Raw genomic sequence first — 24,632 nt, 5'->3', positions numbered from 1 at the left:
CATGTTGTTTGCTAAAATGCAGATCAATCTGTTTGTGGCCCCCTTCGTTGCCAAAGAATGGCCACTTGGCTCATGATTGCTAATCTACTTTGGCGATACCTGGCTAGAGGCATCAGCTTCTCCTTTGTCTTTGAGAAACAGGTTAACCCCCTCCCCAGACTTGTCTGGTCAATACGTTTCAGTCATGATTTAAGCTTCTGTTCATAATTTTACTTCTAATGTTGCTACGCACATTCCACCATGATATTATTGACCAGCAAGTTATTAGTTTTCAAATACGAGGCATATTTTATTACAGTGGTGCATAGGGATGAATACAGGGGTACATTTGATCACATCTGTACATCCAAAAATTCTGCTGCTTTGCATCTTGCTGCTTTGCCTCCTTTGTGCTGAAAGCTCACTTTAATGTTTGGAGGAACACCAAGCTCTCTGTGTCAGGAAGATAACTCTGAGGGTTGATATTTTCAGAAGAGGGTTTGGCTCTATTGCTGTCTGCTGTTGACTTGTTTTGGACTAGTTACAGCACTGATAAAGCTCTCCAGGAGCCGATTCTTCGTGTCTGTATGTCACAGAAATATGCCACTGGCTGGTTAGGGAGAGCTCACTTTGTATAGAAGAATTGTTTTCCTTATAAAATAGCTCAGTTTAACTCTTTAAGTATTTAAGTAAACTTCTAGTGCTCGTGAGACGTGCTGGATTGACACTCCCTGGACACTAACGCCTTCGATCCACGGATCAGATATAGGTTGGCAGCAGGGCAAAGTTTCTGCATGCTGTACTCTATCCATGTGCCTCAGTCCTCACTAAGAATGGACCTGTACCTTTAAGACTGTCAGTATTTGCTAGATGTCTTCTGATCTATAGTACAGTTCAGGGTCCAGTCCTCTGCCTCTCTGGGTATGTCTCTGCTGCAACAAAACACCCACAGCTGGCCCATGTCAGCTGGCATGGGTGATGGAGTTACAAAATTGCAGTGTAAACATACCCTCTGAGACTGACAACAAGGGTGTGGACACCTGTGCACTAAGAACTGCAGTGAGCCCAGCTCCTTTCACACAGGCCACCAGATGACTATCAGAAGTTTAATGGCTTTGTCCTAATCAGCCAATTTAACCAGTAACCTAGTGATCTAAGTATCAGAGGGGTAGCCGTGTTAGTCTGAATCTGTAAAAAGCAACAGAGGGTCCTGTGGCACCTTTGAGACTAACAGAAGTACTGGGAGTATAGTCTTGCATCTGAAGAAGTGAGGTTCTTACCCACGAAAGCTTATGCTCCCAATACTTCTGTTAGTCTCAAAGGTGCCACAGGACCCTCTGTTGCTTTTTTCTAGTGATCTAAAGCTCCATATCCTATTACATTACTGGTCTCCAGTGCCAGCCCATGCCCCTCACGTAACTTTTTTTTAGTTAAGCACAGTCCCAACAGCAATTTTTTATTTTTATTTTTTCTTGCCAGAGCACATTTCATATGGGATTTTCAAAAGGGCTGGAAGGGGTTAAGCACCCAACTCCTTTGGAAATTCAGTGGGATTTGTGCACTAAATCCCTTAGCCACCTTTGAAAATACCAGCATTTTATATATATTCAGAAACAAAAAAAAAAAAAAAAAAAAAAAGGTTGAGAGGATGTCTTAGTAAACTTGAGAAAAAAAAACAAACATTGCAAGGATGTTGTAATTATCCTAGAAGAAAGCATTACAGACCCAGAAAGTTCAGAGTTAAGGTTACACACTTAAAAGAAATCCAAACATGTTAACATACGGAAATACATTAAAGGCAGTTAAACAACCTTGACTCTGCCCTTTAGTCACATCATGCATTAACCATACAATTATGATTAAGGTTAACTTGTCTTTTAAAAATCATATTCATGACTCCAGAATAGAATAATCAGTAACCTAGTTTAATTGCAACGTAACTTCTACAAATATAGCCCATGCACAGAATTTCAGTGAATTTTAAATATATGCAAAATTTGAAGGGTTTTTTTCATCTGTTAAGATCATTTAGGATAAAAAAGACTGACCTGTTACATTTCTTGAAGGATGCTTTAAAAAATAATTTTCATTCTTAAACCAAATAACAGATTTACTTCTAGAAAATTCATTCTGTGCCCAAAGAGTAAATGTTATAGGTTTGGGGAGCATGAGCTTTATTTTTCATACATAACAAAGACGTTAAATCCCTACAGCAAGTGCAACATGGAAATCTACCTTTTAGCTTAACTATGGAGCTGTGAGTGATCCCTACACAATAGGCAAGTGCTGTAATCTGTCTCCAAGTTCATTTTCTCCTGATAGTTTGATCACTTTAGAAATTTGAAGCTCGAGAAGTGTCTGCAGAATCCTGTTGATTGTTGAGTTAAATATTGAGCTTAGGAACATGAACGTCTGGCCAGAAACTGCTACGATGTATTGTAGTTAAATTTCCCTCCAGCAGAGTTGATCTGTTTCACTACATCCCTTTTCTGTAGCATCCCTTGAAGTTGTGGGACATGGCCTATTCTTGAGAAGATAAAGATTAGCTGGAAATGGTGTGGTGTTTTTTTGACATTTCTCGCCTTTGTCTCTCCTTCTGCCCTTTTTTTTTTTTTTTTTTTTGGTAAGTGACAGTTCCCTTCTTACCTCCGGGCTATGTAACTTCTGGAATAATCTCTTGAGAAGATTTGAGATCTAAACACTTTTTCAAAGGGCAGTTTTGCCTCCTCTCTCTGCATGGAGATGGAGCTAATTTTTATTTATTTATTTATTTATTTATTAATCCTCATTGCAAAGGAAGGAGAGTGAGTTTATTCCTCTCCTGCCTGACAGACTTCTCTTCTTTTCCTCCCCCACACACACTTCTCCCCATTTGATGTGAAGATTTGTCTCATGAAAGTTTAAGTATAATGGAACTGATAAAAGTGGAGTTGAAATCTTCAGTATGCTGGGAAACTTTAGAGCCATACTGGGGTTTGTCAAGAATTCCTTTTATTAAGTGGGGTTTTATATGCGGCAATAGTTGTTTTTAAGCAACCAGGATGATGTTTAGAGTCTTTGGTAAAGGGTACATTGACTCTTTAACCTCTATGTTACCAGTTTTCCCCTCCTTTTAATCCATTCCTCCCTTTACTGCATGACCTATTTCTCTATTCAGGCAACCTGGACCTGAGTGATGTAGGTAGCTGTGTTCTTCACTGTATTATTCCTCTTGCACATAGACTTTCATCAGACTGTGAAAATTTGATAAAGGAAATGCATGGCTCTGCTCATGCAGATTCTCATTGGGATAGCTGTGCAGTTTGGGGCACATGTCACCCAATGAGCCTAGGGAAGCCAGTGTGCTGGTGCATCAGTTTCTGCTTTTGCCTCCCAGTACCCCCCATTTGACTGCTTTGTGTCCGTATTTATGTGCCCATGTCCTTTCTCCTCTTCTGTCCTCCCGCCACTTTGTGACAACAGCACAAAGCAGACATTGAATAAATCTGCCGCAGAGGATCAGTGTCCAATTGCTCACCCAGGCTGCTGCACATTCTCCTCCCACCACTGCCAAGGAATAGCTGGTTGCAGGCCACTCAATAATGAGGTCTCTACTCAACAAAAGCAGTTATATAAGATGAGTGGCAAATCTAGCTGTGTGTGTGTGTGTGTGTGTGGGGGGGGTTCTCTTTCTGCCCCTCCAGCAGTGTGGCTTTAATCAAGTAAAAATAACTCCAAGAGAGGTAAATCTGAGGGGCTTTCGGCAGATTAGGGTGTTCTCTCGCCTCCTTTCTAGCTCTTAATTGGCTCTGTATTGGGGGGGATTTGCAGACACCCATTCTGTTCCATCTGTGTACAGTATTTCCTCTGAGTGCTGTTGGGACTGTATCCTGTGAGCTGCTGCCAACATGCTGACAGTCATATCCTCTCCCTGATTCAGGAGACAAAGGAAAGGCGCCCCACTGAGAGGGCGGGGGGAGAGAGAGGGATTCCTTATTAGTCTTATATGGATATGTGCAAAATGGGGGTACTAAAGAACTGTATTGAAGGAAAAGGGCCTCTGCTAATGCACCCTGCGTGGGTTCTGGGTTTGCTGAGGATGCCTCAACACCTCTTTCCGTCCTCATTGCCTGCCCCCTCCCACCCACCCACCCCCGCTTTATTCCAGCAGTGTGACCCTTCCAGTAGAGTGCACAGTAGAGTGAATCACCAGGGATAATCATTCCCAAATCAGGAACCATGAGGCTTAGAGGAAATGCCATTTGGCAGCTCCTCGCTTCCCCTCATTCTGCCTCTAAAATCCTTAGCTGGCGATTTAAAAACAACAACAAAAAAGGCATGTCTGGTGATGGCCCCTCTCTGTATCACCTGTACCTCTCATTAGATCTCCCACAGTGAATATGAACTGGGACAGGCACATGTGTAGGCCTATATCAGAGCTCCATACTGGCGGGCTACTGTGCTTGTGCAGATGTTAGACATGGCAAATACTTAGACTATAGATAAAGAAAACACGTCTGAAGATTGACTGCATGTCCTTTTCCTTCATCTCCACACACAACAGACCTACTGACTGTTTTTTCTGGTGAGAGTGGTCTCTGCTGACTTATGCGATTTTTACAGATGTATTTACCAGGTAGACAGAACTGAGTTGTCAACTTTCTAGTCGCACAAAACTGAACACCCTAGCCTGGCCCCTTACCTGAGGGGGCCTCCCCCCAGTCACTACATTCCCCTCCCTCGGTGGCTTGCTGTCCCCCACCGTCACTCATTTTCACTGGACTGGGGGAGAGGGTAGGGTGCAAGAGGGGGTGAGGGCTCTAACTGGGGGTGTGGGCTCCAGGGTGGGGCTGGGGATGAGGGGTTTGGGGTGCAGGAGGGGGCATCTTTCTCTCTCTTCTCTCCCCCCCCCCCCCGCCTAGGAGCCAGATTTGTCCTGCTGGCCGCTTCCAGGATAGTAGGGACTAGCCTGCCTTAGCGCTGCAGCACTGCCAACCGGACTTTTAACGGCCTGGTCGACAGTGCAGTGTGGAGCCGCCCGGGTCCCTTTTCGACCGGGTGTTCTGGTCGAAAACTGGACACCTGGTCACCCTAAGACAGAATGAGCAGTGTAACCCTCAGAAAATAGCTCTGGACCAGAGTCTGTTAAACTTCAACAAGTTGTTTAATTGAGAGCATTTTCAGTTGTAAATCTAATCTTAAACAGGGCCCACCTTGAAGTAGTTGGATAAAAGACAAAGCTGAAGAGCAGTACCTGCCTTTTCCCAAGATTGATTTCACTTTGAGTTGGCTTTGTATTTAGAACTTTAATCACCGTCCTGAATAAATGCCTCATTATCATTTACATAAGTACATTTCAGTTACATGAGTACATTTTGCTCTGCTCATCCTCCTGTGATTGAGTAAATCTCTATGTGCAAGAATGTCTGATCAGAGAATGGTCTTGCCTTTTAAAGCTGGAGGCCCCCAAAGTCGCTAATAGCTATGGAGAGCTGGAGATTCTCCTTCAGTTTATCACATGGCTTCTGTGGCCTAGTACTAGCAGGGACAGAATCCTTGCATTCTCCGAGCTTTGCAACTTGGGGAGGCACGTTGGTAGGAGTGAGGAAAGGAATAGATATTTTACACCCTTCCCATTAAGAAAGTGAATGTTATACTAACCTTGTAGATGCTTCTTACGTTGCTTGGTATGTACCAGGGGTTCTCAAACTGGGGGTCGAGACCCCTCAGGGGGTTGCGAGATTATTACATTGGGGGTTGTGAGCTGTCAGCCTCCACCCCAAACCCTGCTTTGCATCCAGCATTTATAGTGGTGTTAAACATATAAAAAAGTGTTTTTAATTTATAAGGGGGGGGGGAGGTCGCACTCAGAGGCTTGCTGTTTGAAAGGGGTCACCAGTACAGAAGTTTGAGAACCACTGGTATATACTGTAGTAGTGTTTATGAACAATGCTGGTTACATGCCAAGGTCATGGTTACATGCTGCCGTAGAGGCATTCTCCCAGAAGTGCCTGCATGCCATCCCATCTAGCTGATGCTGTATGTAAGGAAAGCGTTGCAATATCTCAAATGTTTGTCAGGCAAGGGTCCCTTGTTCAGGTGCAGGGCAGCATATAACTGTCCTGTAGAAAGCTAGGGTCTCTATGCAGACCCCTATGCCTATATTTCAGGTGCTTGTGATGCATGTATTTTTGTAAGTCAGGCTGCAATTTACAGCTACAGTGGTACTCATAGTTGGGTGTGCAATGCTGCTTGGCAGAAGCCGGTTCATAGAGCTACCATGGGAGGAACATGCAGGCATATTATCCATCGGACTTGCAAATCTGCCCTGCTGAAAGGCTTGGGCAGGCCAGCTATGCTGTCTGCTGCTTTTCCTCTTTTCCCGGTGGAGATGGGCTCAGAGCCACACCCTGAGTCAGTCTATCAATAAGTTTTTCTTTCTCTTTAATTAAGAGAAGGATCCATTTGGCATTTATTGCCATTGGCCACACAGCGTTCTTGTTTTAATCCTTTGGGGATTGCATGGCTGTGTAAAACATCTGTCTAGCTTGCAAATACATCTTCCCAGCCATTTGTCTGGAAAATGCTAGTGTTCACAGGATTAAGGCCCTGGTTAGCCCAAGGGGAATGGGACAGCATACAGTAACCCTTGCATTTGGAGCCTAGTATCAAATGGGATGTATTATTTTCTTCAAATTATGTATATCTAGTTATTATGCTTCTAGTACAGTAACATGCATTAGGCACTTAAATCTTTCCTGTGGCTGTTAGTGACTGGAGTTGATTTCTTACAGTAGCATGACTTAATGAAACCGACTGGACCCAAATGGTTAGTGGTATAGCCACATGGAGAAAATTTGCCTCCTTGGTTGTTGGCACTACTTGGACTCAGTGGATTACAATCAATCAAATGGCCTTTGTGAGCTCACAGACTTGGTAAAACTTGAATAAAAAGTACGATTAACTTTTTGTATTAAAATAGCTTTGGCATTGTAGTAAACAAAAGTGAAGGAAGCTTTCAGGGAAGGCGTGTGTATGTGATGGAAGGGATGCAGTGTTGGGAGAAGGTAACAGAGCAAATCTAGGCTGTACCTTCTGGAAGTTTCTGACCAATGTTTTCCTTTTATTTCTGACTCATTATGGTACAGGCTTTAGGACCTTGTACTGTCACAAGCCCTAGAGCAGTGAGAACATAAAAGCTTCGTCCTGAGTAATGAAGAATCCATAGGCAATAGGTTAGATGTGTCTGCCTATGATGGGGAGGATATGGAAGCCTTTGTTCTGATTTTGATAAAAATTAGTTTTCAAGGCTGGACAGAAAACAAATAGCCCATGGTCATTTACTTTACGATCACGCCATTATAGGACTAGAAAGAGGCTATAAGCAGGGCCCTCCATACTCTGCAGTACAATGGCTTTCCATTCTGTAGTAAAGTCCCTTGATTTCTTTGATAAAGCAGTGTTGAACTCTATGGTACATTGAAACATAGATTTTTAGTGGGTTCATGTTGCGCTGCTAACAATGTTCTCTTTCCCATCTCTTTTATGGGCCTTGAATTGTGACTTCAGTCAACTGCTTCCTTGAACCCACAGTGCCCACCACTACTCTGATGATTGACAGATGATAGTGCCATTAACTGAATTTTCTGCAGTGAAATAGTTAAACTGTTGCCATTAGATTTCAGCTTTAATACTCAAGCTGAGATAACTGTAGAAGTTCACAGTACTCTGATCTATTGTTTCAGGTTGTCCCTCGACTGAGGAAGACAGCATTGCATTTGGTTAACACCTGCACTTGTTGAGAGGCTTTCTTTATAACTTTAAGAGCTAAATAATAAACATTGTTTAAAATGACAGCTTATATTTTAGAACAAAATTCTGTAGCAGGGTGTAGAGACGGCATATCAAATTCCAGAAAATGCAGGGCCCTGGATGAAAATACTGTTGACACCTACTGAGCTAAGTCAGGTAAAAAGGCAGTGGGCCTACCATCAGAAGGTCCCTGAAAGAGGGACTGGGGCTGCACATATTGGTGCCTAGTTATCAACTTGAACACCTATATTGAGCATAGATTAATATGCAACTGCTGGCATGGCATACGTTTCAACTGCATACTGCATTGGAATAGTCAGGATTGCCTTTTGAAGTGTGAAACTTGGCTATTTCTGTTCTGATTTGTATATATTTATGTAGGGATGTTGAATGTTTTGGGAAAAAAAGTTGCTTTTGATTCTGCAGCCATGGCAATAGGTTCATATTGTGAAAGAAGCCAGTCAAGTTCACTGGTCTAAGATACACAATGACAACAGGCGGCCTGCAAATGTGCTCTGTCAAAGGGATGATTTAAAATCTTGTGTTTTTTATTTTAAATTATGAATAAGTTGTCTTGAATTTTAAAAGCAAAATCCACCTGGCTTTAGTTTGCACCAGAGCTTTGAAACATGGTATGTGATAAATCGAGAGGAACGAGGGTTTGGCAGAGCTTATTTTGTGTTGGAAACATTGCTGCATTTCAGCGTCCAGCTCTCCAGGCAGCCAGTGTAACAAAAAAATCAGAAGGGTGGAATTTTGCATAAACAAACATCTAATCCTGGAAGCAAGCAGGAATCAAAATTGAAGTGTCCAGACTGTACTGTACTCTGCAAAGTCTGAAATAGGCAGTCGTGAACAAAGTCAAGAGTGCACCTTTAAAGTATTATGTCCAACACTTAGAGGCTTGCTTTTTTTATAAGGTGGTGTTTGAGTTAAGTGGAACCAAGTTATATGAATCTTACAGCATAGAGCAGCGAAGTGGGACAGAAACATGACCCTTGCCTGGCAATCTTTGACTGACAAGACACTAGCCTATTTTCTTAATTTATTTTCAGGCTTCTGTAATGACCTGTCATTATTCTTTACAGGTGTAAGTGGGGCATATAGAAGTGGACCAATCTGTCCTTTCTCAGCTGAAAGTTACCCTGGAAGTTGGGGAGACAGGTACCAGTTAGTTGAACCACCTTTGTTTTGGTAACAGTTTGAGTCTCCTGTGCTGAAGTAGGATATGCTGTGGGCTCAGTCCTGCAGGATATTGATCACTCTTAACTTTCATTGAAGTCCGTGAGAGTCAAGGGCACTTGGCAGAGTCAAGCTCTAACTGCAGTCATTAGAGCAATGAGAGATTAACGTGCTGATGCAGTTTAACCATTCTGTGCCATCTGTGGGTATGTCTACACTGCACAGCGCTTAGGGTGGCATGTACAATACATTCACAGCATCCCCCTCCCAGCACGCTTATAAAAAGCAGTGTACAGTGAGGCACTGCTTAGGTGAGGAAAGACATGCTAGAACCTTAGGGTATGTGCCTTCCATGGTTCACTACTTACCTAAGAAGAACAGGAGTACTTGTGGCTCCTTAGAGACTAACAAATTTATTAGAGCATAAGCTTTCGTGGACTACAGCCCAGAAGTGCTGTAGTCCACGAAAGCTTATGCTCTAATAAATTTGTTAGTCTCTAAGGTGTCACAAGTACTCCTGTTCTTTTTGCGGATACAGACTAACACGGCTGCTACTCTGAATACTTACCTAAGCAGTCCCTCCCATGTCCACATTGCTCTTTTAAGCAGTGTAGTGTCCCACTGCTTCCCTTCTGCTGGAGTATTTCCCTGCTGCAGGGAAAGGCTGTGGTGGTAGAGGGGAGCTGCCAGAGCCTTTCCCCATTGCCAGAGCCTTTTACTGTTGCCTGTAGCTACAAACTGCAGGGTGGATGTATCCTGCTTTTCAGTGTGGCATGTAGCCACGCATACCCTGAACACTGTCACCAGTGGTGTGCAGTGTAGCCTATGTGTGAATCACGTTCCTTCTCTGGTGCCAGTCTGTGACAATGGGCATGTCACCTGAGCAGGCACAATCTGTACAGCATCACTCCCTGTGTTAAAGGCAGAGACACAGATCTTGCCCATGGCTGGAACTCTTCCTCCTTTCATTAGGAACCCTCTCCCTTCCCTGTCGTGCTCCTCCCCGCCCACCAAGTAGTTGTGGGGAGGGAAGGGTTAGAAGCACAATGAATGTCTTAATTGCTACATGCTAAAAGTATTCTGTGTAGAGGTGGCTGTGTCTCCAGTCTGGATTAGATGTCAGCTGTGTTTGGTGTATTGGACTGTCTGCTTGCAAATGATCACTTTGTTTTAAGATGTTGGAATGCAGCTGCACCATTGCCCAGAAGAGAAGAAAGGGGGAAATTATTTTAAGACTAAGCTGTGTGAACATTTTTGCCTTGTTTTAAACACAAAAGTCATTAAACTAGTTTCTGTTTTAAAGTGAAGGTTTGCTCTTTCCCACTGGGCACCCCCAGATTGTTTTGAATTTCATATTTGGTGGGGAGTTAGTTCTTCTCAGATTTTCTTCCCTTCTGACTAAGGACTTGGTGTGGCTTTCTCTGAGCCATTCTGAGGAAGTGTCCAGAAAGAGGTCGCTCAAGAACAGAGTGAGGTACTTCCCAGAGACTGACTATAACAGGGGTGGGGAAACTGCAGCCTGGGGGGCCGCATCCAGCCCTCCAGACATTTTAATCCGGCCCTCGAGCTCCAGCCGGGGATCGGGGTCCAGGGCTTGCCCCACTCCACCTGGCTCCTGGAAGCAGTGGCATGTCCCACCTGCAGCTCCTACGCGTAGGGACAGCCAGGGGTCTCCGCATGCTGCCCCCGCCCCAAGTGCTGCCCCGCAGCTCCCCATTGGCCAGGAACCGTGGCCAATGGGAGCTGCAGGGGCGATGCCTGCGGACAGGGCAGCACACAGAGCCACCTGGCCGCGCCTCCGCTGCTTGAGGTAAGTGCTGCCCGGAGCCTGCACCCCTGACCCGCTCCTACACCCCAACCCCCTGCCCCCACCCTGATCCCACTCCTGTTCTCCGAACCCCTTGGTCCCAGCCCGGAGCGCCTGCCTGCACCATGAACTCATTTCTGGCCCCACCCCAGAGCTCGCACATCCAGCCGGACCCCTCACCCCCTCCCACACCCCAACTCCCAATTTTGTGAGCATTCATGGCCTGCCATACAATTTCCATACCCAGATGTGGCCCTGGGGCCACAAAGTTTGTCCACCCCTGGACTATAACATCATGGTTAAAATGTTTGGGCTGTGTATGGAATCTGCATGTGGTTTTAACAAATTGTTTGGTGCATAACAAATGAATAGTATGCAATGTGTTCTCTGCTGGACAAAACCCAAAATACAGACATTTCCTGCTCCAAAAAGCTTAGTCACAAATTACGGTCCTTTCAGAATAACCTTCACTTAGTGCCCTTTTATCTAAAAATACTTATCACTTATATGGTGCTTTGAAATAAAGTACAAACATTAACTACTAAAAAAAAATTGACAGTATCCTTTTAACAGTTGAAAGTCATTTCATGTACTTAACCTGCTTCTAAGTGCTGCTGCCCATTTCTGTGGATTTACAATTACGTTTTCTTTTTTAAATGAAAGAGCCACACAAACATTTGAGGGGAAACTGGCTGACTGTACTGGAGAAGCAGGAAACTGACACATTGCTGTCAAGTGCACAGCACAAAGTGAGACACACCATTTTTTTTAAATCTCTTAGTTTATAGCCCCCTTGCTGTTGCTTGTAACAATTAAATTAGAACATTTTCAAAGAAGTGAGAATTTTTTGAAAGTTGACTGTCCCTTTAAATAAAAATCTAATGGGGGCTCAGTGGGGAGAGAAGAATAAAGCATCTATAAAGGTTAATTCCCAAGTGCTGTCTGCTTCTTCTGAAGTCCTTATCATTCCTAGAGAAACTCTTCAGTAAGCCTTTTGTGGAGCCCTGGCTGCACTCTGAAAGCCTGATGAATGTGACATATTAGTCTGCCCTTGTGCTACCCAAGCTGCATGATGTGATGCCCTACACGTGAGGGTAGTCTCTCCTGGTCACACCGCGGACTCTGAACAGTGTTATGCAGATGTATTTTGTTCATGGCACACACAGTAGCTCTTACACTTTCAAAATAAGAATCAGCTCTGTCTGCACTGCATTGCGTCACCTGTGTAGAGAAGTGTTTACATACATTAGTGTGGACAAAAAGTTATTAATAAGGTTTCATATCTCAGTGCAGATGGGCCCTAGAGTTTTCTTCTTATGAAGTGTTGACAGGCTTTTTTCTCTTCCCCATAAAGAAATATTCTGCTGTAGTTGGCAAATTGTTGAAGAAACACATGCCAAGTGCACGGAAGGCATATCTCAGTTTTGAGGCATGCTGTTGTGAAATAATGTATCTAATCCACATGCTTTTGCACTCCCTGGTTCCTCGAGGCAGTTAAAGCTAGCCATGTCTTTCCCTACTGCAATTTTTCTCCCTTGAGAATCTTTTTAGGACCCTGCCTGCTTACTGTCTGCCTGCTTACTTTAGTACGTTGATCGAACTGGCTTGTTTCAGCACCTAAATTATTTCAAAACTAGACATGAAAGGTTGTTCATTTACCTCTTTTGTATGTGTTTGTTCTGTCAAGACTTGTAACGCAGCAACTCTGGAGAGAGCAAGTGCAGCGTGTGTTTCTTGAAGGAACCTTTCATCAGTGCAGTTGACAAAGCTTATGTGCTGCTAGGATGCTTGTGCAGCATGATTCATTTTACTCCTTTCATACTGGAGAATAAAGCTAAACATAGCTCCTTTCTCTCTTCTCAGGCCCCCTCCCCCTCCCGCCCCTACTCTTTCCATGCCCTTGAGGTGTCCAGGCTAGAGTAGTTTTTATTATTATATATTTGTATTGCAATAGCACTTAGGGACCCCAATCATAGACCAGGACCCCACTGCGCTAGGTGCTGTACAAACACACAACAAAAAGACAGTCCTTGCCCCAAGGAGCTTACAATCTCCATTTAAAAGACTGAGACAGCAAACAGGGGAAGCACAAGGAAACAGTGAGGCAAAATTAGTCAGCACGAGAAGCAGCAGCCGCAGCTCATCAACTGCTTAGCTATCGTTGTGTCTTTTTGTAGGCATCACGGCAGAGGAAAGTTTTTATTTTTCAGGAGGGATCTAAAGAAGGACATTGAAGTAGCTTTGCAGTTATTCATGGGGAGCTCCTCCCATGCTTGGAGGGCAGCATGGGAGAAAAGCATGATGGTGCTAGTTTGAAAATTTTTACACAAGGGTGATGAAGGCCATTGGCTGAGTGAAGGTGGGAGAAGACATCCTGATAATGTATAAGAAATAACGGGTAGGGTGGGATGCAGCAGCAACTTTATCCATAGTTTCTAACGCACTATGGCTCTTCAGAGAGTCAGAGCTCTTCATGTATTCCAGTAACACACTGGTGTTGCAGCATTAACCTGGATCAGTGCTGCTGACAAGTATATGTGGAAAAGAGTTCTCACTGGTTCACATAATTGCAGCATCTGGTGGAGTCATGATAAATCACTCACTGTCAGAGTTCATTAGTATAGCAAAGGTGGAGACCATATCTTATCTGTTCTGTCATCCGTAGCTGGTAGCTTTCCATCTCAGAGGAGTAACTGGGATCATTTTGGCAGGGGGTCTCCCAGTGGAATGGCCAGGGGAAGAACTGTTGTGGGTTCCTAACAGAATTTCTGCAGCTCTAAGGGTGAGGATTGCTCTCCCTGGCTGATGCTGTGTTCTAAAGTTTTGTTCTCTTCACTATTCCTTGCTCACCGTGCAGGGTATTTGAGGTCCAGAATGTGACCATGCAAGCAACCAGCAAGAGGTGATAGATGGGTCCTAAGAGAAATTGTGCGAGCAGGGATATGTAATGGACCAGAATGTACTTGAACAATAGAAAATTCTGAATGTTACCCCTCTGAAGATTGTTGATCATTGGATTGGGAAGGAGACAGAGAATGTGAATTTGATTTTTCTCTTCTAGAAGAGAAACAAGGCACAGAAGATTAATCATTGACTCTTCTGTTGCTGATGGTAAAGGAACTGTCAGGGACCAAAGGAGGAGACCATTGAATTGCCCTGCTTAAGATTTAGTCTATTCATTGTGGACAGGATGACTGAGAATAGTCTATAGGGATTATGGAGCATTTCACCTTTAGGTCACCAGTTCAAAACCAGCCCCAGTCAGTAGTAATCATTACTCTGTGAGGTGAGCTGGCTTTCTGTCAGATTTCTATGGCACGAGTTTCTGCATTGCAGCCTCCTCAAAACAGGACTGAACAGACACTCTCAGAGGCCAAAGATTCAGTGGGTGTAGATAGTAACCCCAATGGAGTTCCTTTCAAAAGTGGTTTATGGCACACTGGCATGGCAGGAAGTGGGAAAACATTTGCTCTATTCTCCCATGCTGTGCCTGGACAGTAGATAAATGGGGCTTTGCTCCAGTGCTATCATCCAGCACTATATATTAGCATTAAATGAACTTTTGAAAAAAATAAACCTAGTCAGTAAATAGTAGTTGCGAGCTCTAACTCTCCTCGTCTTCATCCCTCAGTCTGTTAAAAATAGAAACCCAAAATAATAGTGTGTTTGCAGGCCAGACGCCAGCAATGCTGTGCTTTCATGTTCAGAGTGGCATTTCCCAGTCAGGTTTCTTCTCTGTACCAAGTTGTTATCCTCCTTTGTTCTGGTTGCTATAGGGGGAAGCTCAGTTTAGCTCTTGTCTGGACACTTTCCCTTCTCCCACCTGTGGCTGCAGTGCTTTGTTTTTGCAGTGACGCAAGGGCGCTTTCCTGTGGCATCACTGGCATTGACTGGCAGCCTAGCAGTGGTTAATTTCCAAAGGAACCCTGATTGAGGGCTCCTGTTTCTGGCTGCTCCACTCGTATAAACTTTACATGGAATGTTGCCCTTCTGCCCGTTAGCAAAGTGGAGGATGAAGTGGTACCATTCTCCCGGCCTCCATGTCTATTGTTCAGGGTTTAATTTAATGATATGCTTGAACAGTCAAGGAGATCGTGTTAGCTTGGCTCAGTATTTGTAAACAATTTGTGTTCTGTAACTTTCCTTCCTGGTCTTGCCCCAATTACCCCACTCATCCCCCCCCTTCTTGCATGCTCTAAGCCTAGCTAAAAAGCTCCATTCATACAGAGCTAGTCATTCCTTAGAGACCACGGAATGAAAGTAAGCAGCCCTGAAGCGTCTGGCTGTGGGTGGCAATGTAAAATCTGTTTTGTTTCTGGGTAGAAATTTGAAACTAATATCTCGTTAAAAACCTGTCTATTTTTGCATTCCTCTTTTCCCTCCACCCCGTCCTGCTGCCATGCTGTCAGAAATCCTTTTTTATACGTCAAGACAGTCCTGAGTATTTCCTTTGTGACTGAAATCACTGTACAGTTTAAAATATAGGCTCCTGACATGAAATAATCTACTGGGGTTTTCTAGTAAGCAAGGCCAGCTCCAGGCACCAGCCTGGCAAGCAGGTGCTTGGGGCAGCCGCTCCGGAGAGGGGCGGCACGTCCAGCTATTCGGCGGCAATTCGGCAGACGATCCCTCACTCCGGCTCAGAGCGAAGGACCTCCCGCCGAATTGCCGCCGCAGATCTCAATTGCGGTTGCGGCTTTTTTTTTTGTTTTGTTTTGTTTTTTTCCTGCTTGGGGCGGCCAAAACCCTGGAGCCGGTCCTGCTGGTAAGTGACTAGAAAACCAACTTGCCATCTCGCTAGGCTTTTGTCTCCCTTTAAGGGTTTGATTGTGTAAAACTCCCATTGAAATAAGTTTTTACCTGAAGAGCTACAGGATTGGGGTCTAAGAGTCTAATGAAGGTAGTTGACTTCCATTAGGCATGTGTGCTGATTATTCTCTTCCTCCCACCTATCTTAATGCAGTCAATGTGGTAGACTTCTGCTTTACACCTGCACCCTTTGATAATCTGCTACTGGCATGTAACTTCATGGATGCAACACACTCCATCTGTCCTGCATTTTGATTGGTGGATGATGATGTAATCGTGCACGATTTACATCTAATCAATTTTCCTGGAGTGCAAGACCAAAAACCAGGAATTTAGCCGGCAGGGTAGATGCTCTTGTCTTCCGAGAGGAATGGTGAAGTAAGGGAGCAGAAATGCAGGAGCAGCTTGCTTTATTGCACCACTTAAGGTCAAAGGGAGCTCTGGAGTTTTGTGGAGAGAGGTAAGGATTTTATAGTGCAGTAGAACCAGATAGTGCTGCCCAGACTGAGAGGGTTTTGTGGAGTCTTCTGCAATTGACAGAAACAATCACTCCAGAAAGGGGATGTGCATGGGAGAGAGATGGAGACCAAAGAGACATCGGGAGAGGATAAAGATACTGGGAGATGGGAGCAGAGGAGGAGTGAGACGAAATTTCAGCTAGTCAATGTTTTATCTTATTCAGGGCTACTTTTGTAAGGAATCCCTTTTGATGCTGCTTTAGGGAGGGACAAATACATTTCGTAGGAAGTACTGTGTGTTTTTATCAGCTGCAGGCATGTCTGTTTCCAACTGAGAACTCCCCTTTCCATTCCCTTCACATTTCATCCTCCTAATTCTTGGCTGCATGTATAACTTACTTGGTCATCCCTGTGTGGATATCTGATCTGCATGGATAAAGTGGGAGTCACCGCTAGTTGAACAATGAAGTTTGAGTCTCCTTCCACCCTTGACCTGGGTTGTCTAGCTGGGGCAAGGCCTTTATAATCTCCCTAGAAACCCTGTATTTGGGTTTTGGAAAGAACTATTAAAAGCTGTCCCAGAAACTGCAGTTGCTCAATTCATGGCTGATCTTAGCCTGCTTAGGCAGAGCTTAATTTGCTGCTTCCCTGCCAACACATAATCACGGTGCTATCTTTAGTTGCTTTGTGGTATAACTTCACCCCAGGAGAGACAGAACATTACAGATGGCTTACATTTTACTGTACAAAACATACTCTTGCTATAGGCATGCCACCCTTTGCATGCTCTCTGAAGCATTACTCAATTCTTTGTTAAGCAGCTTTTTTTCTTAGCCTTTTGTTTGCATGTAGGATGATAGATTAGGCAGGTTGTGAACTGAACAAGAGCAGGAAAGGAAGTGTTATAAAAGTAAGATTTTTGTTCCTCCCAGCACTACAGCCAACGTTTTTCCTTGCTGTGCTGGGTGTATGGACACAATCTGTATTGTAAGAAACGTGATTAAAATGTCCCTCTCCAGACACACAGGACACAGCTTGTTCTCTTGAGGGTACCCATGAGGATCCAAGAAGTCTACACACGCAAATGGGCTGCAGTCTGGGACGCAGAAAGGTCTACTTTCTTCCTAAATGTCTTTTAATCATAGTGGAGCGTTAATGAAGACCCTCTATGGCAAGGTGCATAATAGTTTCCATTCCAGAAGTGATTTTTGTTGTTTTGAAGTCAAATCAGTTCAGCCATTGACAGGGCCGGCTTCAGCGTTTTTGCCGCCCCAAGCAGCAACAAAAAATAAAAAAAAAAAAAAAAAAAGCTGTGATCGGCGGCACTTCGGCGGCAGCTCTACCGCTGCCACTTCATTCTTCGGCGGCAATTCGGCGTCAGGTCCTTCCCTCCGAGAGCCACACGTGCCGCCCCTCTCCGTTGGCCACCCAAAGCACCCGCTTGCTGGGCTGGTGTCTGGAGCCGGCCCTGGCCATAGAAACAAGAAGAATAGAAAAAATACTTTCCCCATAATTAAAAAATAAATATATTGTATTAGTTTTTGAACAGCATGAAATGGAAGAGGCAGGGGTTTAAAAGTTGAAAATTAGAATGAAAATACCCCTCAGTGACAACTGCATTTGACTGTTCAAGTGAAAATATAGTTTTATTTGACTGAGTTAAATTTCTTAAAATCACATGCACAATAGATTTTTTTTTTCAGTTTTTTTTTGCAAAGTTCTTAATGTGCGAAGATAAGGATGGATGCATAACTCATGTACGGATAGCTATTCGAACTCTATAGACTTCTGGATGCTTCTGAACTGATCAGAAAATGAGATAAGTTACATATAGTCACACTGAACGTTCAGGCTCTTCTGGAGGGGTGGAACACAGTACTTAAACCACGATGGATGAAGTGAAATGGGGTCAGAGTGAAAATATTTATAGTATTCAGAATTAAATTACAATACATTTTTCACTGACTACAACACTATCCGTAGTGTTTAATTCCTCTTGTTGCAAACACACTTAATACAGGTAGAATTTACACCTCGAAACACTTTTTTTTTTTTTGTCATCTTATGGGGAAAAAATCATTTTCAATGTACTTATATTTGTCCAATTAGAAATACATTAAATCTATAGCCAAATTCACTCATTGAAACAGTTTTTGGTAAAGATTTTGAAAGGCAACAGAAAAAAAATCAGTAGAATATTAGAATTTTAAGATAGTTTGAGTATAAATTGTGTGATGATTACAAAAATTACTTCAATGTAGAAGACAGAAATGCTAAATGTTAGTAATTCAACTCTATGTATTACTCTGAGAATCAGCTTTTGAGATTTTAATATAACTAATGTTCAGAAGCGTACCTGGCTGGAAGAGTAAAAACATGGATGTGGGGGAGGCCTTAAAGAGAAGAGAACTTGCTGAATTTAAAATGTCCAATAGCTAAATCCTTAGCAGTGCTAAGCACCTCCAACTCTTATTAAATTTGTTGAGCTTTGTAAGCACTTAGCAGCTTCTGGGATTTAGCTCTAAGTGAAATTGGGCCGTTGTGACAAAATCATGGTAAATATATAACAGTGTAGTATTATATTAAAGCTCTTGCTGAAGTGTAATAAAAAGGTTGTACAAAATTTGTGTATTGTCTGAGATATGATATGGTTTGTGCTCATATGTCAAAGGTTAAGATCATGCAATTAGACCATATAACGTGGGCATACAAGAGAGCAGGTATGGTTGTGCGTGTGCAACCTTAACTTTGGCATTTGCTGACTCTTACATTCGCCTAATGCGGTTTGTCTGCACTATATATTTTAAACAGCTGTTACTTCAGTAGCTAGTTGACACACCCACTTCCATCACAGTAATTGGTGACACAGGTTGTAATAAAACTGCATGGTCAAAAGTCTAGTATTTATTTATAGCTCAGTTCTGTCTATTCTGTCCCCTTAACCTTTTGCCTAGTCTAATACATTTCCCAAGAATCCAAACTGAAAATAGCTGGCTTTTCTGTGCAATAGGTCCAACTTATCCATTGGTTCTATCACTTTGCTGATTGCTCAACCCCACCTCTCTCCCTGTGGAAACCAGTGGTGTAAACAAGGCTGTCAGTTAGCACAGGTGCTCTTCAATCCCTTGTGAATCTTGGCTAGAGGTTCAGCAAGCTTATACGCTTCTAACATGCTTTCTGTAGCTAGATGTATGAGGCAAAGTGACTTAGGATAGGCTTACCGGTGCTGTACGGGGGAGGTTTTTCTTTTTAATTCAGTTTGCCACAGATAGGCTCAGATTTTTGGTATGGTGGTGAAGTGTGGGCTTTGAAACTTACTTTACCAGCCATCCTAATAAAGAAGGCATTGGGATATTATTACACAGTTAGCTCAGAGAACTGTCAGATTGAAATGCTCTGAAGTAAACATTGAACTCCCGTGACTTCAAAATACTTTATACCCCCAACTACCCATTGCTGTCCTAATAGTTACAAAGAAAGCTGTGGGGTTTTGGTTTCAATCATTTCCTTGCAAAATCGTAGAGAGCAGACACATGCCATCTTGCCCATTCTCACCTCCTCCTAGGGCCAGTTAAGGTTTATTCTTCACTATATATTTTTCTCATACTTTTTCCAATCTGATTTTTAATTCACTTGAGCAACAGCTTCCACAACTTCCCTGGAGAGGTTGTGTCACAGTTGAATTGACATCTGCCCTCCCACACTGATTTTTTTCCCCATGAAATCTTAATCTATAACTTACATTTTTCTCTGATATTCTGTCTGATAACTCCTATTTGCATCCCTTTACATCACCCTAAATTGTATCTCTCCCTCCTTTGGGGGAACCTGTTTTAGGCCTCTGTGTGTTTTCTAATTTGGCAATAGTGAGTTTAAAAGGCAAATTAGGAGCCAGCAACAGAGTTTGACTTGCTGTACAGCTGCTGTGTGTATAGGAAAAACATGGGGTTAAAAATTAAATGAACTTGAACATAAAAAGAGCATTTACATATTTTCCTTAAAAGGACATACACATTAACAAATCATTTTTAGAAAACAGATTTCCACAAGGTTTCCATAGCACCTGAAATCAATAAAATCGAAAGACTCAAAAAACAGTTGCTCTTTACATTTCATATTTACTCTTTTCATTGTCCAAAAAGAGAAACACAAACAGGCTGGGCAGCTTCACTTTTATTTACATTCAGTTTCTAGTCAGTTTAAATTCTAGTGCACTGACACTGAAATAACTGAGTTGTAGACACTACAGAAAAGTGTTTTTTTTTTTTTTTTTTTTTTTTTTTTTTTAATTCATTGGAATTTCTGGAAAAAATCATTGAAATATTTTATTCTAGGTTAGACAAGACAATATCACTTAGATATTTTCAAATCTCGCCACATTTGGGAATTGACACATACCATTTAATTGCTTGTGGCTCACCCATTCTTTAAAATCCTGAGAGCTTTCCCTCTGTTTGTTCTTGCCTTTAATCAAGGGCATTAACGTAAATGTAAGGAGAGCTACATGGCTTAGTATTTCTGACCACAGAGGCAACAGAGTTCCAGTCTAAGCAGTATCATTACCCACTTAACTATATCCAAGAGATCCTGCTCTAATAAATCAGTTTGAGCCACAGAACTACAGAAAAATGTGGTGAAATCCAAGAACTACTTATTTAAAATATATGTAGTCATTTCTAGCTTTTTGAAAGGGGGGGGGGAGAAATGTCTCATTTTAGTAGTGTCGAGATGAAAGATATTAAATATTCCCATCTCTGTTCTACACATTGCTTTAAAATTAGTTGCTTGACATTAGATTTGCTCTCCAATTTTAAAACAGTACATTTAGTAATTCTGTGCATTTTGAAAGTTAAAATGTTTAATATGCGCTAATTTTTTAAAAGGACTAAATAATGGATCTTGCTCCTTCTCCCTATAATGCTGGGTTACCATTGGGTAACTGTCACATGAATTGTTTCTGAAGAGTTTAACATGGAACTCACTAAGGTGGCTCAGGTATTGGTAATGGAAAACAGCCTTTCATCTCTAGGTTACTGGTTCAAATCCAGTCCAGATTGGTAGCGACTGAAAGCTGTTGCCACGGGACAGCTGTTCTTAGATTTGTGAAAACTAGTTGATGATCTATCAAGTTCTTTGTATCACCGTAATAGAAAACACTGTCTGCACTGGCACTGTTTTGGCAGTCTGAAAAGCCAAGGATGGATAATGAGAATGAATTATTCTCTCCACGGCAGAGTTGCTGCTTCTAGGTGTGATTTGGGAAACATTGCTAGCTTTCCTTTTCTCCCATACTCTACTTGTTCTTTGTCTTGTGGATTTGTCTGTTTTCAGTTGCTATCCTCAAACTAACCAAAAAAAAAAAGGTATTAATTAGTAAATTTTCTTAAGTTTTGAAAACTGAAAATTCACATGGTCCTAATGATCCATGAGCTGTATCTTGTGACTTATTAATGTGCCACTTGGCTCATTTTGATCTCCTAGTGAGGCTTGTTTAGTGTTATAAATGTAAGCTCTGAAATGTTTGTAAACAGCGTTTTGTTTTTTGTCTCATTACAAGTGATTGAACTCAGACTTCCAAGATGTGTTGAAACTGATAATTTGTTTGAATTTAGTAGTAGTAAGAGAAGAAGGCAGGTTTTTAAAATTAAACGTTTCCCTTCCTCCCAAAGACTTCACGATGATGGAGTATAACCAATTATTGTCTCTTACAAATACCTGGCAGCTGTTGGTGCTAGCTATCTCTTGGGGTGAGGAAGGGATTGACTTTTTGAGTTCTGTGCTAAGGTAGCACCAGGCATTTTCCTGGGGCAGATATAGAATCATAGAATATTAGGGTTGGAAGGGAACTCAGGAGGTCATCTAGTCCAACCCCCTGCTCAAAGCAGGACCAGTTCCCAACTAAATCATCCCATCCAGGGCCTTGTCAAGCCTGACCTTAAAAACCTCTAAGGAAGGAGATTCCACCACCTCCCTAGGTAACCCATTCCAGTGCTTCACCACCCTCCTAGTGAAAAAGTTTTTCCTAATATCCAACCTAAACCTCCCCCACTGCAACTTGAGACCATTACTCCTTGTTCTGTCATCTGGTACCACTGAGAACAGTCTAGATCCATCCTCTTTGGAACCCCCTTTCAGGTAGTTGAAAGCAGCTATCAAATCCCCCCTCATTCTTCTCTTCTGAAGACTAAACAAACCCAGTTCCCTCAGCCTCTCTTCATAAGTCATGTGCTCCAGCCCCCTAATCATTTTTGTTGCCCTCTGCTGGACTTTCCAATTTTTCCACATCCTTCTTGTAGTGTGGGGCCCAAAACTGGACACAGTACTCCAGGTGAGGCCTCACCAATGTCAAATAGAGGGGAATGATCATGGCCCTTGATCTGCTGGCAATGCCCCTACTTATACAGCCCAAAATGCCGTAAGCCTATCCAGCTTCTCATCCACTGTAACCCCTGGGTCCTTTTCTGCAGAACTGCTTCCTAGCCATTCGATCCCTAGTCTGTAACAGTGAATGGGATTCTTCCGTCCTAAGTGCAGGACTCTGCACTTGTCCTTGTTGAACCTCATCAGGTTTCTTTTGGCCCAATCCTCTAATTTGTCTAGGTCCCTCTGTATCCTATCTCTACCCTCCAGTGTATCTACCACTCTTCCCAGTTTAGTGTCATCTGCAGACTTGCTGAGAGTGCAGTCCACACCATCCTCCAGATCATTAATGAAGATATTGAACAAAACCGGCCCCAGGACCAACCCTTCGGGCACTCCGCTTGATACTGACTGCCAACTAGACATGGAGCCATTGATCACTACCCGTTGAGCCCGACCACCTAGCCAGATTTCTATCCACCTTATAGTCCATTCATCTAGCCCAGGGGTCGGCAACGTTTGGCACACGGCTCGCCAGGGTAAGCACCCTGGCGGGTCGGGCCAGTTTTATTTACCTGCTGATGTGGCAGTTTCGGCCGATCACGACCAGTGGGGGCGGCGGGAAGCGGCACGGGCGAGCGATGTGCTCGCCGGCAAGAATACTGTGGGAGACCGTATCAAAAGCTTTGCTAAAGTCAAGGGATAACACATCCACTGCTTTCCCCTCATCCACAGACCCAGTTATCTCCTCATAGAAGGCAATTAGGTTAGTCAGGCATGACTTGCCCTTCGTGAATCCATGCTGACTGTTCCGGATCACTTTCCTCTCCTCTAAGTGCTTCAGAATTGATTCCTTGAGGACCTGCTCCATGATTTTTCCAGATATACAAATGCCCGTGTAGACACAATGTGCATGAATGAAAATACAAAGGTACTTCATGCAAATAATTTAAAAAAATGTTTTTTTTAAATAACAGAGGTTTTGATACAAGTCAGCTAATTCTAAATTCAGACTGGTGCTTCTTCTTTATACCCAAAGCAATGAGACTAGAGTATAAATTATAAACCTGCTAAAATTAAATCCAAGATGTTTAAATTACACAAGCAAAAACTAACAACTTAACCCAAATACTCAATGTTTGTATGTAATGGAACACCCAAGCCATGTCTCAGAATTAAATTTTGTCAAAGAAACAACTTGCTTCAGATGGCTTGTGCCAAGCTTTGGTGTATATACAGTCCCTGGGATTTTAGTCACTGCTATGATCATTGTCAACTATCGGTACACCAGTACTGTTAGCAGAACTGTAATATGAGGCGAAAGCAAATGTGTCTTAGAAAAATAGAGTCCCAATCCTCCCTCAGGTTCCTCTGGATGACAGTATAGCATTCACAGCTGGACTAGGTCAGGTTCGGTTTACTTCATAAAGATTCAGTGCTAATTTTCCTAATCCCAAGAGTGTGTGTGTCGGGATGGACATAGCTGGTTTCTAAACACATAGGAAAATAGTCATGTTTCTGTAAGTCACACATTGTATATTAAATGTTCTTCAAGTAGCTTCCTCCAAAAACATGACATGAGTACTCAAAATGCAAACCTGTACAGAACAACATAAAGTAATATGACTTCATTGCAACAGCTTCCATAAACCTTCAATAGCCATTTTATGGTCAGACTTGAACACCACGTATGTGACAATCACGTTCTCAGAGTGGAAAGACTATATACCAGTTAAACATAGACAAGTCTTATCCAGTCCCTTTTCTGAGTCCCCTTAAAGTATCTTCTAGTTTGTAGTTGTAGTTCTAGTTCAGTTAGTTAGTTAGTTTAGTTATAGCTGTATCTAATTGATAAGGTTTAGGAGTGGGTTTTTTCCCCAAACCCCGACCCCTCCCTTGGGTTTTGGGGCATGCCTCAGTTCCAAGGGTTTAAGCTTGCAGAACCTGCAGCAACCCTGTGCCAACAGGCGACCCCCATGACTCATGCCTGAAATGTCTTGGAGAGGCAGACCAGACAGAGAGATGCAAAATCTGCAGAGCTTTCCGCTCCAGGATGAAAAAGGAGTGAGACTTCTGTCTTAACTCCTGATGGAATCCGCTCTTCGTCCCCAGCCTGCCACGGACCATCAGGACCTGGCACTGAGTGCATCCATATGGAGCAGCCTGGCCTCGGTACGTGACAGGGTGCCAAGGAAGGACTCTGGCCTAAGAGATCTTCGGCTGTGGAGACAGCCTGGCACCGCTCC

The 24,632-nt window shown here is 43.0% G+C and overlaps 1 protein-coding gene across 49 annotated transcripts in view; it reads left to right on the top strand.

The window, feature by feature from the left end:
• MICAL3 (microtubule associated monooxygenase, calponin and LIM domain containing 3) overlaps window positions 1–24,632 on the top strand; it is a 261,805-nt gene that overhangs the window by 44,771 nt on the left and 192,402 nt on the right. For 3 of the 49 annotated variants that reach the window (XM_065582997.1, XM_065583196.1, XM_065583187.1), the window contains exon 2: window positions 8,859–8,934. The exons of the other annotated variants lie outside the window; for them this stretch is intronic. The gene's annotated coding sequence lies outside the window, so the exon portion shown is untranslated. The remainder of the gene's footprint in view (window positions 1–8,858; window positions 8,935–24,632) is intronic. 49 annotated transcript variants of the gene reach the window in all.

This window comes from Chrysemys picta, chromosome 1 (assembly GCF_011386835.1).
Source record: "Chrysemys picta bellii isolate R12L10 chromosome 1, ASM1138683v2, whole genome shotgun sequence".
NCBI lineage: Eukaryota > Metazoa > Chordata > Testudines > Emydidae > Chrysemys > Chrysemys picta.
The sequence above is the reverse complement of the archived record's forward strand: the minus strand, read 5'-3'. Positions and strand labels throughout refer to the sequence as shown.